The sequence below is a fragment of the Alexandromys fortis genome, unplaced genomic scaffold (genome assembly GCF_014885135.2).
Source record: "Alexandromys fortis isolate MF-2015 unplaced genomic scaffold, M_Fortis_MF-2015_v1.1 scaffold_77, whole genome shotgun sequence".
Classification (NCBI taxonomy): domain Eukaryota; kingdom Metazoa; phylum Chordata; class Mammalia; order Rodentia; family Cricetidae; genus Alexandromys; species Alexandromys fortis.
In genome coordinates, this window is record NW_026067967.1 from 1623904 (window position 1) to 1639127 (window position 15224).

The following is a 15224-nucleotide window of genomic DNA, read 5'->3' on the forward strand; positions in this document are numbered from 1 at the left end:
AGGATATTGGTTTTGATAATAAAAAATTACGAGGGTGATTTTAGCAGTAATAACTGTACTTCACAGTAGGTATCCTTCTGTACCGTATACAGCACTTTTCAGTAAATCAATTTATTGAGGCATCTCATAAAGTCTGACAGTCATGATGTGTTAATGTGAGAAGAATCAACTCTGAAATCAGAAAACCATAATATAGTTTACTAGAACACGTGGTCCAGGCAGTCTTTAAAACACTACTTAAGACTGGACGGCCCATGTCTGATCTAGAGAAAACGATGGCAACAGCACTTTAATGGCCTACTTAGCACAGTCATTACACAGATGAAAGTCCATGAAGATGCTTGGCAAATCTTAGCGATCGCATTCAAATGCATTGGAGTCACTGTCCCTAGCTACATTTTGAAATAGACATTTTCTTTGGTATTCCCATGAGAAAATGCTTATTTTTCACCGTCATGAAACTATTTTACAAAATGTACTTTTTAATGATTGATTCTAGATGACGGCAAATAAGTTTGCCCTTCTCAAATCCACTTTTTTCTAATTACAGCAGTATGACTTTTGTAAAAAGGTGAGATGTGATTATGTTAGGCCCCTTGATAACATCCTGTAGCCTCCACCTGATTAAAGGTCCTTTGATTCCTGGCTTCCTTGCAAGTGTTCACCAGTAAATTTATTCATGGAAAAAATAATATTTTAGAAATATGCCAAGCTTCGTTTCCCTGCTTCATGTTTCCCTGTGCCTTCCTTTGGCGTCTATTTTCCTTCATTTAAACATTTGAGTATTAGGATGGCTGTATAATTGCCATCACTTTCAAAGATGAAAGCAAGCACTAGTAATAATTACACAGGAAGAAAACATGACAAACAGGACTCACTCCAACTTGACACAGACAATTACTCTTGGATTATATTCTGAAGTTGAAGAAACAACATACTTTGTCCTTGGAGTCTGGTAGGAAAACGAGGGCTGAAAACAACGCTGTACAAGTCGAAGTAGGTATGTGTACTTTGTAATGGGAACTTGAAAGAGAGGCACTCAAACTACCCTTGGGAAATGGAAAACCAGAAGGTGATCTACACACTGAATCCAGCAGGCTGAAGTACTCAGGGAAATGTACAGATAAGAATAATGACTAATAATGGGCTATCTAGGTTTTACATATATATGTGTTATATCATGTCAGTTTTAATGCATCACAGTCATGTAAGAATGTAAGAAAATTCAACAAGACCCACACAGGTAATAAACAAATAAAATCCTGTCAACCAAAAACACACTACAGACTGCAAGAAAACAAAACCATCACTACTTAGAGCAACAGTAAGTGTTAATAGATCTGAAATCATAGAATCTGAGATTTTAAAATGACAGTGGGCTTTCAAAAGAGACCAAAAGAATCCCAGATCTAAAGAACCATTTGACTTCAACCTAAAGAAGGCCTGCTCAGTCTGCATAATGTAACGTGTATGCATAATCTGGCCTAACCAATTTGGTCTTGGCTAACCAGTTGTACTCTTCTCTGGGGAAGACTTCTTACACTTCTTAGCATTCCTTAGCTGTCTGTACTTATTTGGGTAAAGTTGAAGCCGCATGTCTGGAAGACAATAGTGCCCTCTTAAAAATATCCTGAAATATATTTAATGCTAATACATTTTTAGAATGTATTATGCATTTACTAAATTATTAATCACAAACCGAAGACATGAAATAATTATAATTCAATTTAAAAAACAATAGGAAAGTAAAATGAGAAAAAAATGATTTACCCTAAAGATACAAAAGAAGTTGATTTAAGCTTCACATCTCAATCTATTATATTCACAGAATAAGGGTGGAAGAATATATAATGGTCTTAGTGGGCAGGGAAAGTGGGGGCTCAGGAGACAGCATTAACCAATGGTGTGGGACAAATGTCTAAATTCTGTCAATTATATTTTAAATAAATGCTGATTGGCTAGTAGCCAGGCAGGAAGTAGAGGCGGGTCAATGAGAATAGGAGAATTCTGGAAAGTAGGAAGCCCATTTCGTTGCAGTTGTGAGCCCATCACAGAAGAAGCAAGATGCCACTGCCTCGCTGAAAAAGGTACTGAGCCCTGTGGCTAACACAGATAAGAATAACAGCTAATAATGGGCTATATAAGTTATAAGAGTTAATAAGAAGCCTGAGTTAATGGGCCAATCCGTTTATAACTAATATAGACCTCTGTGTGATTTCTTTGGAGCTTAACAATTGCGGGAACCAGGCAGGACAGAAACTCAGATAACAAACCACCATCAACATTAACAAGAATAATAAATACACCTGACACAAATTTTCAAAACTTTTATATTAGATGCAAAGCAAAGGATAGCTAGGTTATAATCCTTAGCTCCAGAGAAGCTAGGTAACAAGGAGGACTCTAAGATGCATGAATCTCCTTGGGAAATGGAAATAAATGGGATGTTCTGGGGGGCCAGTGGAATAGAGGGGAGGGGATGGTGGAATGGGAACAAGAGGGATTAGGATAATTGAGTTGGGGGCAAGAAGAATGGGGAGAGTAATGATAGGGGGCCATTATGGGGTTAGAGAGAAACCTGATGCCAGGGAAACTCCCAGGAACCCACAAGGATGACTGCAGCTAAGACTCCCAGTAGTAAGGGAGAGGGTGTCTGAACTGGCCTTTCCCTGTAACCAGATGGGGCCTTCATCCAGTACCTGAGGGAAGTGGATGCTGAGATTCACAGCCAAGCACTGAAGCGAGTTCCGGGACTCCAGTTGAAGAGAGGATGGAAGGATGATTATAAGAGCGAGGGGGGATCAAGATCATGACAGGAAAACCCATGACCTTGTGGGAGCTCACGGACTCTGGACCAACAGCTAGGGAGCAGGCATGAGACTGACCTAGGACCTCTGCATCTTGGTGACAGTTGTTTAGCTTTGTCTTTTGTGAGACCCAGAGCAGTGGGACCAGGACCTGTCCCTGATGCATGAACTGGCTCTTTGGAACCTATTTTCCATGGTAGGATGCCTTGTTCATCCTTGATGCATGGGGAGGAGCTTGGTCCCACTTCAACTTGATAAGCCATGCTTTGTTGATTCCCATGGGAGGCCTCACCCATCTGAATTGAGATGGAGGAGGAATGAATGCAGGGGTAGAAGGGAGGCAGGGAGAACAGGAGGAGAGGAGGGAGAGGGAAACTGTCGTTGGTATGTAAAATAAATTTTAAAAAAAAAATGATGAAGTAAAAAAGAATATCAAAACTTAAAATAAAAAATTTTTTAGCAATGTGGAATACTTATGAAACTTTAAAATGTTACTAAAGTATATTAAAGGTCTAAATAAATGATGGTCCACTTTTATGGATAGGAAGGCTCAATGTCATAAGCTATTAATCTTCCCATATTAATTTAAAGGTTCAGGGCAATTTCAGTAACAAGAATGAAAGTTTTCGTACAACGTCCAAGTTCACCTAAAATAAACAGGAAAGAGTAACCTAAGCCTAGGAAGGTATTTCTGAAGAGACATGAGAGTTTGATTGACTGGGCATTATGTCATGATTATAAAGGACATTTAACAAGGAGAGCGAGAATATGGACAGAGGTAGATGGGCTAAATAAAGAATAAAGAACGTGAAATTGACTCACAGAAATACAGAAATATAACACAGAACAATCGCCATAGATAAACAGGGGAAAACAATGTCATTAAATAAATATTTCTGTGGTTATTTTTATTGAAAACACACAAGATTCAATTCAGATTGATTGACATTTTTAAATATTAGAGAGAACAGTAAAAATGTTAAATCTTTACAATCTTTATAATAGAAAATATTTCACACACAGAACACCAAGTGTGCCAGTGATAGAAAATGAATTAGAATTTTGATTATATTGAAATCAATAGTATCATCATAAAGTAAGAGGAGACACTTGCCACAGCTGTAACCAATGGTGTAGTTACCCAGTAAAGAACTTGAACACAGCTGAGCCAAGTATAGCGCAACGAAAATGGGGTGCACACTTCTGGGCTGTTACTTCACAGAAGCATGAATGTTAAATAAACATCTTACAAATCCTCAATATTATTCTCCATCCAGAAAATCCAAAATAAGAACTCAACAGCAAGTTTTTACTATGACAGGCAAAAAAATTAATACAAGTCTGATAGAATTTTCATGTTGAGGATCTAAATAAAGAAAATTCCTGAAGAGTCATGATAGATATGTATGGGTCAGACCCAGCATGTTTAACACCATCTGCCAGAGTTTTATAAAGTCAAACACATGAAAATTTAAGAGGCCCAGTAACTCTAATCAAACAGAAACTTATGGGCAGATAACAAGAATTACTTAAAATGCTGATAGTTGCTGTATCTTTTGTAACACCAAACTTTAGAAATAACCCTAATATCCCTTAGCAAAAGAATGAAGAAACAGATAAATGATGTTCCAATCAATAAAATAGATACATCAGTAAAAATAATTAACTTACCACAAAAACCAACTTTAAAAATTATTAAATGAAAAAGACAAATTGCCAAAGAAGTCATAAATTAAATTCTGAATGTAGGTACTAGTGTCCTAAACAAAATTAGGTCCTTTCTATCCCTCATTCAGTAAAGAAAAGCTTCATGAGAATGGGTTCATAGTGTTTGTTTATATAATGGTTTTCAGTCTTATAAGTTATATTTTAGTTATCAAAGACTATATAATTTTAAACAAACTAAAAATCTTCCTCTTACAGACAAAATATCACCATGGAAATGGAAAAAAAATCATGCTGGCTCCTGTTTAAAGAAAGAAGAGATACAGATAAGACTGAAATTATGAACTAGGAGGCGATACTTATGCGATAGAGGTACATTATCTAGGTAGTAGTTCTGAGTGTGTAGAAGAGGTACACATTGTCTTTTCTAATGAAAGGGATCCTTTTTTTTTTCCTGAAAAAAATGGGAAAAGTAAATGGCTCTTCCAGGTACACTGCGTTTTCTTATTCGCTCATTGAGTGAAATATTTGTGGGGCATCAAAATTAAATTAGGTCCCCAGAGCAATGCGCTCATTGGTCACCATAAGTGTTTAGAGAGAAACAAATACTCAGGCATTTTAGAAATAATCAAAAAGCAGGAAGCCCTGGCTGACAGCCTGAGCTGTTGCTCACTTCCTACCCAGGGGCATTAACAATCAGTTGGGCATCCTGCTCAGCCCCAGTGGGCAGCCGAGGAAACTGAACCTGATAAATATCCATAGTAACCACATCCTAGGAGCAATGAGAATGGGCATGCAGGATGCTTACGAGATTCTCTCTTTTTTTTTTTTTTTCTGGAAATACCATCATACTGAGTACGATCATCTCAGAACACTGGAAAATGATCTGACAATGAATCATTTCATCTAAATCCTTAGCATCGTTTTTCCCATGGAATCCCAGGAGAAAGAGCAAGTCCGAACTTACTCGTTGAAACTGTGCATTAATAAAGCAATATTCTGAGGTTGCTGGTAGTCTCTAAAGGCCAGCAGAATGTGCAGAAGCGATGGCCACGACTCAATCTCACATTCTACCATCAAGGGGGATTGTTTGCTATACAATTTACCAGTTATCCACAGAGAATGTCTAGTTCTGTGTTCAGGGATTTGCTTTGAAAGGAACCTTTGCAAAACACAGCATGATAGAAGGTAGAGAACTATCTTCCTTTGTAACTGAGGAAAAACAAAACATATTTCAAATTTTATCCCGAGGAACTCTTTCTTTCTTAACAACTTGGAAAGAAAAAATATTACATATTCCAGTTTGACATGAAATACTAACTATGTTGACTTCAGTGTATGACTACACCTCATCATCTACCTCCCACGTCACTAATACTGGGTTTTTATGCCTAGAAGCAGGTTAAGCATGGGAAATAAGCATAGGAAATCCAAATGCTATATTTTTAAGGTGTGTTCTTTTATTCATGTCAACGTGTCTGTATCTCCGTGTCTATATGACACATGTGTGCATGTACTGGAAGAGGCCAGAAGAGGGAGTAGGCTTTCTCGGAGCTTCATATATTTTGGAAGTTTCAGGTGGCTTTGAGCTTCCAGACAAGGGTGCTAGGAATTAAACTCTAGCCCTCGGGAAAAGGAGCAAGTCATCTTGACTACCCAGCTATCTCTTCAGCCTGCAAACACTACTTATAAATCCTTGAAAAGAATCTGATCTTGAAATAGACTTCAGAATCCACACACTGGTTTTGATGAATAACCCAAAGAGGTGTACGTCACAACTACACGTGTTAGATGTTTTGAGGCAATGGAGGAAGCACCATTACAAATGGGGTTACATATCAAGTATGAAGGCTATGCTTCTATTTGAAGAACAAAGACATTCTGTATGAATGGGAACGGGTATTCCAGGCAGAAGAGATGATGGGTCAGGGAATAAGGAGCGAGTTACTGGCTAGAGAGGAGAATTCACTAGAGGATACACAGCACATCAATCTCTGTGTAAGGGAAAATGTTGAAAGCCTTTTTTCTGTCTACTCATGAGAAGAGAAGGTTATTAGCCACTAGGATATTTCCTCAACACATTATCTAGGGTTGCATCAGAGGACTGTGGGACATAAATCAATTTCTGGATATTCTGTTAAATCTACTATCTTATATCCACTTTCTCAAACCCTGTAGCCTGGCGAGTCCAAGTTTCATTCACTGCAGCCTCCATTCAACTCTTCTTCCAAAGTCTCTTTCTCACATCCATCCTATCAACTACATGCAGTTTATTCCAGGAAACATATTTCCTTTGATTGCAATGCTCTTTTGCTTAATGTTGAATGATTCCCATTGATGACTATGTGGGTCACAGCACAATCCTGAAAATATCTATCTACATGCATTTACTTAATAAAATCCTTCGACCATGTGGTGGATGATTGAGAAGGACCTGGGAGACTTTCTGACCTCCCTACCAATTTATTCAAATCCTTAGCACTAGTCTTTTCAGTCAGCCTCCCCAATTCTTTCCAGCTGCATGCAATAAAAATAGCCAGTACACATATATCATGCTCTACCTTTGGCTATTATATAACTCATTTAGCATGGAATCCATAAAAGAATGGCAGAGTTAGGGCAGGAAAATACAAGTCCACTGCCAGAGATGAAGAAATGATCTGGGAAGTATAATGACTTCCTGCTATTCATGGAACTTCTGGCTCCAAACCTCATTTTCTAAACTCCATAGTCATCACCCTCCATTTGAATTGTTTAAAACTACCATTGATACATAAAACTTACAAGAATTAACTACACACACACACACACACACACACACACACATTTCAAGACAGAGCTTGCCTGTGTATCCCTGGCTGTCATGGAACTTGGAATTTGCTTTGTAGACCATCCCCCTTTGAACTCAGACATCTGCCTGCCTCTGCTTCCTGAATGCTTAGATTAAAGGCATGTGCCACCACCTCCTGGCTAAAATACACAATTTTAACAGAGAAAACAAACAGTTTTCTAGACAAATGAAGGACTAATGTCCCTAATTCAATTATTAGACTAATTTGAAAGAGATTATTGCCTTACCCTAAGTAACATAATAAAAACACCTTTTCTTTTCTCTGTATGGGCTGCTCAACCATCACAGTATTAAGATCATTTGACACTACATGGTAATTGATTTTTGCGGTCATTCATCTCTTTGTGGACCTAAGGTAGTTTATAGCCTCCACTTTTGCAACTTCAGTGTCTTGCTAAGTGCTCTTTGTCAGCACTTGGAGTATTTGCAGAGTCTTATGAATCCTGTGAACCACGAGAGGCATTAGCAAGGCTGTCGCTACAATCTTCTTATCTACCACTACTTTATCTCAAGCACAACCACTATGTCTACAGCTGCTTCTAAGACGGGATTGTATTTTACTCCAAGGGATGACATCAGTGTTTTCAATGATATATATGGGGTTTCTACCACTCCCTGGAATGTTCAGGGCGACCGTTGTGGCTCTAACATTCACTAGAGCACCACAAACTGACCACACATGGTGCAAAGATACATGGTGTCTATCAAATACATTCTCATTAGAATACAGCACCTCAAAGTCCCCTTTGTCACACAGCAGAGACTGAAACAGAGGAGCAGAGCTTTTCTCCAGCTTTTCTCCATTGTGTGCTCTCTGGCATCTTCAGTGATGCTCACAGGTCAAATGGCGCTTCCCTCCGAACCACACCACTCCATGATGAGACAGCATTATGGTGAGACAGGAAAACAGTTAACTGCTCTAAAGCATCCAGTTTTCACTTGTAGTGGTTAGAAAGAGAATGTCCCCCAAAGAGAGTAGCACTATTAAGAGGTGTGGCTCTGTTGGAGCAGGTGTGGCCTCATTGGAGGAACTGTGTCACTGTGGGGGTGGACCCTGAGGTCTCCTTCCCTAAGCTATGCTCAGGGTGGTAAATAGTTCACTTCCTGTTGTCTGAGGATCAAGATGTAGGACTCTTAGCTCCTTCTCTAGCACCGTGTTTGTCTGTACGCTGCCATGTCCCATCATGATGATAATGAACGAAACCTCTGAAACTGTAAGCCACCCCAATTGTTTACCTTTATAAGAGTTGCTGTGGTCATGGCATCTTCTCATAGCAAAAGAAACTTTGACTAAAGACATCACTCATTTATGAAGTCCTTAAACTTTTCTCAGGGTGAAAAATCTAAGGTTTAACATTACCCCTTGAGTGGATGTCCTTAAAACACTAGTCTTGGAAGAGACTTTCCTTCCCTGATAATTCATGAGGAGCTGGGAAGGAACACATGGGCTGGATTGCAAAACTGTCTTTTCCTATTATTCTGCAATGTCCGCTTGTGTATTGCTTATGACTAGTTACCACCGTGACCGGGCTAATTATGCAGTTTCCCTGCTCAACTTACACTGAAGGCATCACCTAGAAATGAGAGATCAAACCATTCTAGGATTTCTTCTGAGAGTGTCTGCTTGAAACTCTTTGGTGCGCACAGAACACAGTTTTAGGATCCACAGAAGCCAGACCTCATTTCCATGGAAGGGATATGATAAAAATACTAAAAGTTCAGACAGAAACACTTTTGGCCTAGATTACTATTATTTAAGATCCGAGTGACAGACACGTTCCTAAAAATACTGGTATGCAAAAAGATAAGAAGTCTGAAGTTACCCACAGTTTTGACTGTTTTCTTGACTTATTAAAACCTGCACCTCTCCATGAGGAGACAGCTGCAGTGTAGGGTGTGGAAGATTTGGAGTCCTCACCATCCTTTAGATTACCATGAAAGATGAAAGACAAGTACAACACATAGATAATATGAACACTGTCTAGTTTGTCTTACATTTCCGGGGGCAGGTGAGTAGATCTTTAGTTCCAGTATGAACTAAATGGCAGACACCCTGTCCTTCATCTGTGTCTTTGTCACTCAGATCAGAGTTGGTTCAGCACTAACTGCTGTTATGAAGCATTTGAATCCCCAGTGGGGGATTGGATGCCTGCTATTCTAGTATGATGATTTTTCTACATTACAAGTAGATTGCCTCTCCATTAAATAATGCGGGGACACACACACACACACACACACACACACACACACACACAATCTAGAGATTGTAGCCAGGGTCTCGAATACACAGGCAAGTACACTGAAATAAATCCCTATCTCTGTAGTCTTTAAAAAACTACGAGATCTTCAAAACAATATAATCTGAGCTCATCAGTTTTGACTGATTCACAGTACTGAAGAAATAGGCCCATGGTTTCCTGTGGGAGTTCTTTTCTTTGGTGCTCCTGCAAACAGTATACTGGGCAGAATCTCTTTTCACTCTCAGAGCCTGATGGATGGGGTGGGAGGAAAGCATGGGCAGCCTGCGCAGCAGTAGGAAGGGCCATGGTTTCGGGAAGCCTCCTCCACATCATTGATTCACCCAGCAAATGTGCACATTTGGAAACATGGGGACCCGAGGCAAAGAACTGGGGGAGCCACTCTCTGCTCATGACTCAGAAGTCTGAAGGCAGCATAGCTTCACTATGTGAGAAGCGGAAAAAGAGTTTGGTTTGAAATGGAGAAAGAGGGGGTGGCGGGAGATCCAGCAGGAAGGTTCCACGGAACCTTGAGTGGAAGTTAATCTCTGTACTACCGGAAGTGGTGGTGGGAGAGCAGCAAGCCCCTGCCACAAGCCCAGGCTTTGTAAGCGTCGCTCTAGAAGCGCTCTCTCCTCCACAGTTGGGATATTTATAAGCCGTGTCTGGAGGCCAAGTGAGTCACCGACTACACATTTAAAATATCTAGAACATACTATACCAGAAGCCTAAAACTGGCAATTTCAGAAGTCTTTGTTTTAAATACAGTGTGACACAAATCATTTATTTAACATTCTTATTTGGTATCCACTTAGTTTTCTGTGTTATTACTAACAGGATGTTGATGCATGCAGACCTTTCTTTTCCTCAGTGTGGGAAAAGTACTTTTCAACTCCATCTGAATCCTTCCGGAATTGATCATGTTTACTATAGGCTCCAAAGGTGTGCCTGATTGTGTGATTCTATAGTGTTCTGTTACAGCAAAGCACCATAGATTTTTGGTATCTCCCCCTCCAAGTAGTGAACTAACAAGTAGATACTTAGGCTTGGAGGCAAAGACCTGAGTGTGTACTGGCTATAGTCATATACTAAGAATTAACCATGGAGACCCAATTTGACGGGCAACTTCTTGGTCGTCTGACTCTCATAATCTTTCCACCTCCTCCTTCTGGATGCTCCCTGAACCTTAGGTATAGGAGTTGTGTTTTACATGTACCCACTGCTGCTGGGTGGCCCGCCATGACCATCATTACCATCATCTGTTATTCTCTTCCATTTGACCAGCTGTGGTTTTCTGTAATGGTCTCCATTTATTACAGAGAGAAGCTACTCTGATGAGAGCTGAGAGCTACACCTGTCTCTTGTTAGAAGCCTAAGTGTTTAGAATGGAGACAGGAATAATACTGGTTTAGTAAAGTGCCAGGAGTGGGTGATTTTCTAAGATCTATGATCTCACTAGCCATGAGTAGCTGGCTAGGTATCCAGTACCAACTAGAGGTAGTCTTCTCTCAAGATAGATTCCTAGTTGATTACCCATTGCTAAATGTTCATCCCAAATCATATATATGTAAACAACACTAAATGAACTCAACAGGCTATATTACATATGTATATGTGTATATACATATATATATATATAGAGAGAAAGACAGAGGGCAGAGATGATAGATATATGTAATAATAAAAAATACAAAAAGACCATGAATTTGAGAGGGAGCTATGTGTGATGAGGAGACAGTGGAGGAGTTTGAGGGAGGAACAATAAGGGAGGAAGTGATATAATTATATTCTAATTTTAAAATTAGTTGTCCGTGGTAAATTCTTTCCTCTTCAAAACTCGAATGTCAATCCAGGGGAGGCAAGAAGGAAATTAGGCTCAACATGATTTGGTAGCTGGTGTTACAATTTGGAAAAATACGTTTGCTGGTGATGAATATGTCTCCTGTGTACAGCAAAGCTTAAAAAGGAATAACTGCATCAAAACCCTTGTAAGGTACAAGTCACCTCTTCTATAATAATAGGTTCCATAGACTGAGAAAGCAGGCTCAGGGTAAAGGATGCTATTCATAAGGACCTTAAGGAGGGTGGTATTGTAGATCAACTGAGATAAACAGGTTCAAGGTAAACGACTGGGGAGCTAATGAGGTGTGGTCATACCACTGGTACAGAGGTCGCCTGGATAGCGACCACTTCTGTCCCCAGTCTTCTGGGTAGAAAACATGCTACACGTCTCCTTCTTTTGAGAAGACAACCCTGAGTGTTTCACATTTCTGGTTTTCCTGGTGCTATCTGTGAACACAAGTACCTACATGCTTCCTACACAAATGCCTCCTCTAAAGAATGCAGAGCTATGCAGAACTTCTCAAGAAGACACTGTGGATAATAACTACCCACGTGTGTGTTTTCACACAGTGTGAATGTGTCGTGTGCATGTGTATTTGCATGTCTATTAGCACACGTGTGAGTACCGGTTGCATACACATATAGGCATATATTTAGAAGCCCTAAGCAGAAGTCAAATATCCCTCTCCAAAGCCCTCCTCTTTTAACTCTTCAGGGAGAATCTCTCACTGAGTCGACCTCTACCAATTTTGGCTACTCTAGCTAACTAACTTCTCCAGGCTACCCCCTGTCTCTACCTCTCCAGCATTCGGCTTCCAGTTGGCTAACACAGGTGCCTAGCTTTTCATATGCATTCTGGGAATTAGTATCCCATGCTTGCATAGTCAACTCTTTATCCAAAGAAATAGCTACCCTACCCATGAGGAACTGTGCTATGTCAAGCACACTACATACAGACAATGTAAATAAATTATGGCATCATCTCTGTTTTGGGGGGACTCGCTAATCTTTGAAAACAATAGCATGCTCTTTATCAAAACTGACCCTTGAGTAAGTTGTTGATGGAAAATTCTTTAGTGAGGAGTTTAACAATTTAGCTATAGTTACAATTTACCCCAGGATACCTATGGATTTTTGCTATTTACTAATCTTAAGTCTATCTTATTGTAAGACCTATGTAAATTTTTTAATCTATAGATTGCTTTGTTTTCCTGCCTGAATATGCTATATCTCCTATCTAGAATATTCCCTGTTTAATATATTTCTCAGAATTTTTCTTTGAATTTCACATACTCACAGCTAATTGAAGAGCCCCTACTGTCTAATTTTGGGAGGACCTATAGAGCTTTATCTCAGAAATCACATAGTAGGCTAAGGCAGGCTGTCTCACTTGTCCCCTTGATAAAATCCTGATTTACTTGAGCAAATAGCTTCTGTGTGTCTGTGCTTGCAAGCAAAACAAAATGTCTAATGGTAGTAACCAGTCTGTTAGGTGGGAGTCACAAACCTGTAATCTCAGGCTTGGGATATGGAAGCAGGATAATTAGAAGCTCAGGTTCACCTCCATAGGGGGTTAGAGGCCAGCCTGTACTAGCGGTTCTCTCAAAAATAAGTAGGTTTTTGATCTATGTTTGAGGCCTCATGCTGAGCTTTCAGTTTTCCACTATAGCATGCGTATTGGTGAAGTCTCTCTCTCTCTCTCTCTCTCTCTCTCTCTCTCTCTCTCTCTCTCTCTCTGTGTGTGTGTGTGTGTGTGCGTGCGCGCACGTGCATATGTACCAATAATTAATGAAAAAAGTCTACAAATTTTACAGAAAGCAGGGTACATGGGAGGGTCCAGGGGAAAGGGAAGGAGAAAATGATGTAATTATATTGTAATTAAAATAAGATTATAATAAAATGAATGGTTGAAAGAATGAATGAATGAATGAATAACAAATTATAATAAGAATAGCAGAACAAAATAGTGATGGTCTGGTGTGGTAAAGACAGCCAAAGAGGATAGACATGGTAGAGAAAGAAAACATGCTCCACCTCCAAAAGCAGGTTTTGCCACTTTATTTGTCTAGAACAGCCTCCGCAGCAGCTTTCTGCACTAGGCGAGGCCTCTCTAACAGGAACATCTGGTTTCTAAATTACATATTCACAGCATGAATCCTTCCTCTCCTGGAACAGCCTGTTAGCTAGAGTATAACCGTTGCTCTGTTTTTCTCAGAATCTCTCATTCTACGAGACATGATGGCCAATTTTGTTTAGTTGGGATTTTCTGACCTTTATCAGCAAATTGTATTCATGTCCCTTGTAAGTTTATCTCTCTGTAGAAGCCACACGTGGCAGCTCAGAATCCTGGGGTCAGAGGAATTACACATTATTTCAAGAATTATTTGAGAATGAAAAGGTACTCTTTTCTCTTCCTTGATTCCTATTCACATGTAATCGCCCAAGCTAACCCACTTCAGACAGTAGCTGTGGGATTGCTAGCAGCTGTCACGGGAGATGCCTCCAAGTGCTTTAAGCTGACAGCTCCTTGGAGCCAACTGAGACACTCTACCGCTGGGTTCATTTGATCGTTTTGGCAGCTAAGTCTAGAAAAAGTTTCCATTCTTCGTATGAAAAGTTCAAAAATTCCAAGTTCTTCCTTAGGCTCTTAGATCTAGCAGGTTCCTGATGAACCCTTTCTGTTCTCTACTCTTCTTTTCACAGGGAAGATACTGCACCTAGCCTTTTCACCCCTGGTTCCCCGTGCCCGATAGAACTTTGACAAAGCTAGGGCTCGTATGCATCTGTGCAGGTGCACACGTGCACACACACATGTGCACACCACACACACTTATACACACACATGAATGGGAAAGAAGAAGAGCTACAAAGTGACTTGCCAGGACGAGAAAGACGGGTGGGGGAAAAGGAGGAGAAGAGATCAGAAAGAATAAAGGAAACTTTAGAACCAGCTCCTCATATCATTTTCAACTAAGAAACAGAACCTTGAAGTAACTAAAAAAGGCTATCAAGGGAGATCAGAAGGTAAAGGAGCTTGTCACTATGTACACACACACACATACACACACAAATAAATAAATTTGGAAAAATAAATCTAAGGTAATATCAAAGAGTTATCACTACTGTGAATGTAAATATATATCTCTAGGAGCTGAAGAAATGGCTCGGCAGTTAAGAACTCTTTTTGCTCCTGTAGAGGACCTGGGTTTGGTTCTCAGTACCCCTACAATAGCTTCCTTTCCAGGAGACCTGATGCCCTCTTCTGACCTATGTCGGCAGCAGACATGGACGTGGTACACATACTGACACACAGAAAAAGCACTCGGATCCATGGATGAAAGTTGTCGTACACATACTGACACACAGAAAAAGCACTCGGATCCATGGATGAAAGTTGTCAGGCTCACAGAATGAACAGTAGCCTTCCATCCTTCCTGTTACTGACATCAATAGATCCTCAAGCTGTCAGGCTCCAGCATCATTGGCCTCCCGGGCCCCTCCCTGCTGAACACAATTCCACCCTGAAGATAAAAGGGCTGGCTATAGTCAGAGCCTGGGACTGTATGTCAGACGGGGCTGCCGGGTCTTTTAGAAACTGTTTGGGAGCACTTGGCAGTGCACTCTGGAGGCAGAGATAGGTGGATTTCTGTGAGACCACCTCTACATATGGAGTTCCAGGACAGCCAGACCTACATAATAGACATTGTATCAAAAAATAAAAATAAATACAAAAATAAAAATAAAATCTGTTTTATTCTTTTTCTGAGTTCTGAGGCTTTCTGAGTTCTGAGGCTAAGTTCAAAGTAATTTTTTTTAATTCAG

The 15224-nt window shown here is 40.0% G+C and overlaps 1 protein-coding gene across 5 annotated transcripts in view; it reads right to left on the reverse strand.

Moving 5' to 3' along the window:
- Nucleotides 1-15224, reverse strand: part of Dlg2 (discs large MAGUK scaffold protein 2) — a 1620445-nt gene that overhangs the window by 922016 nt on the left and 683205 nt on the right. The gene's annotated exons all lie outside the window — the stretch shown is intronic.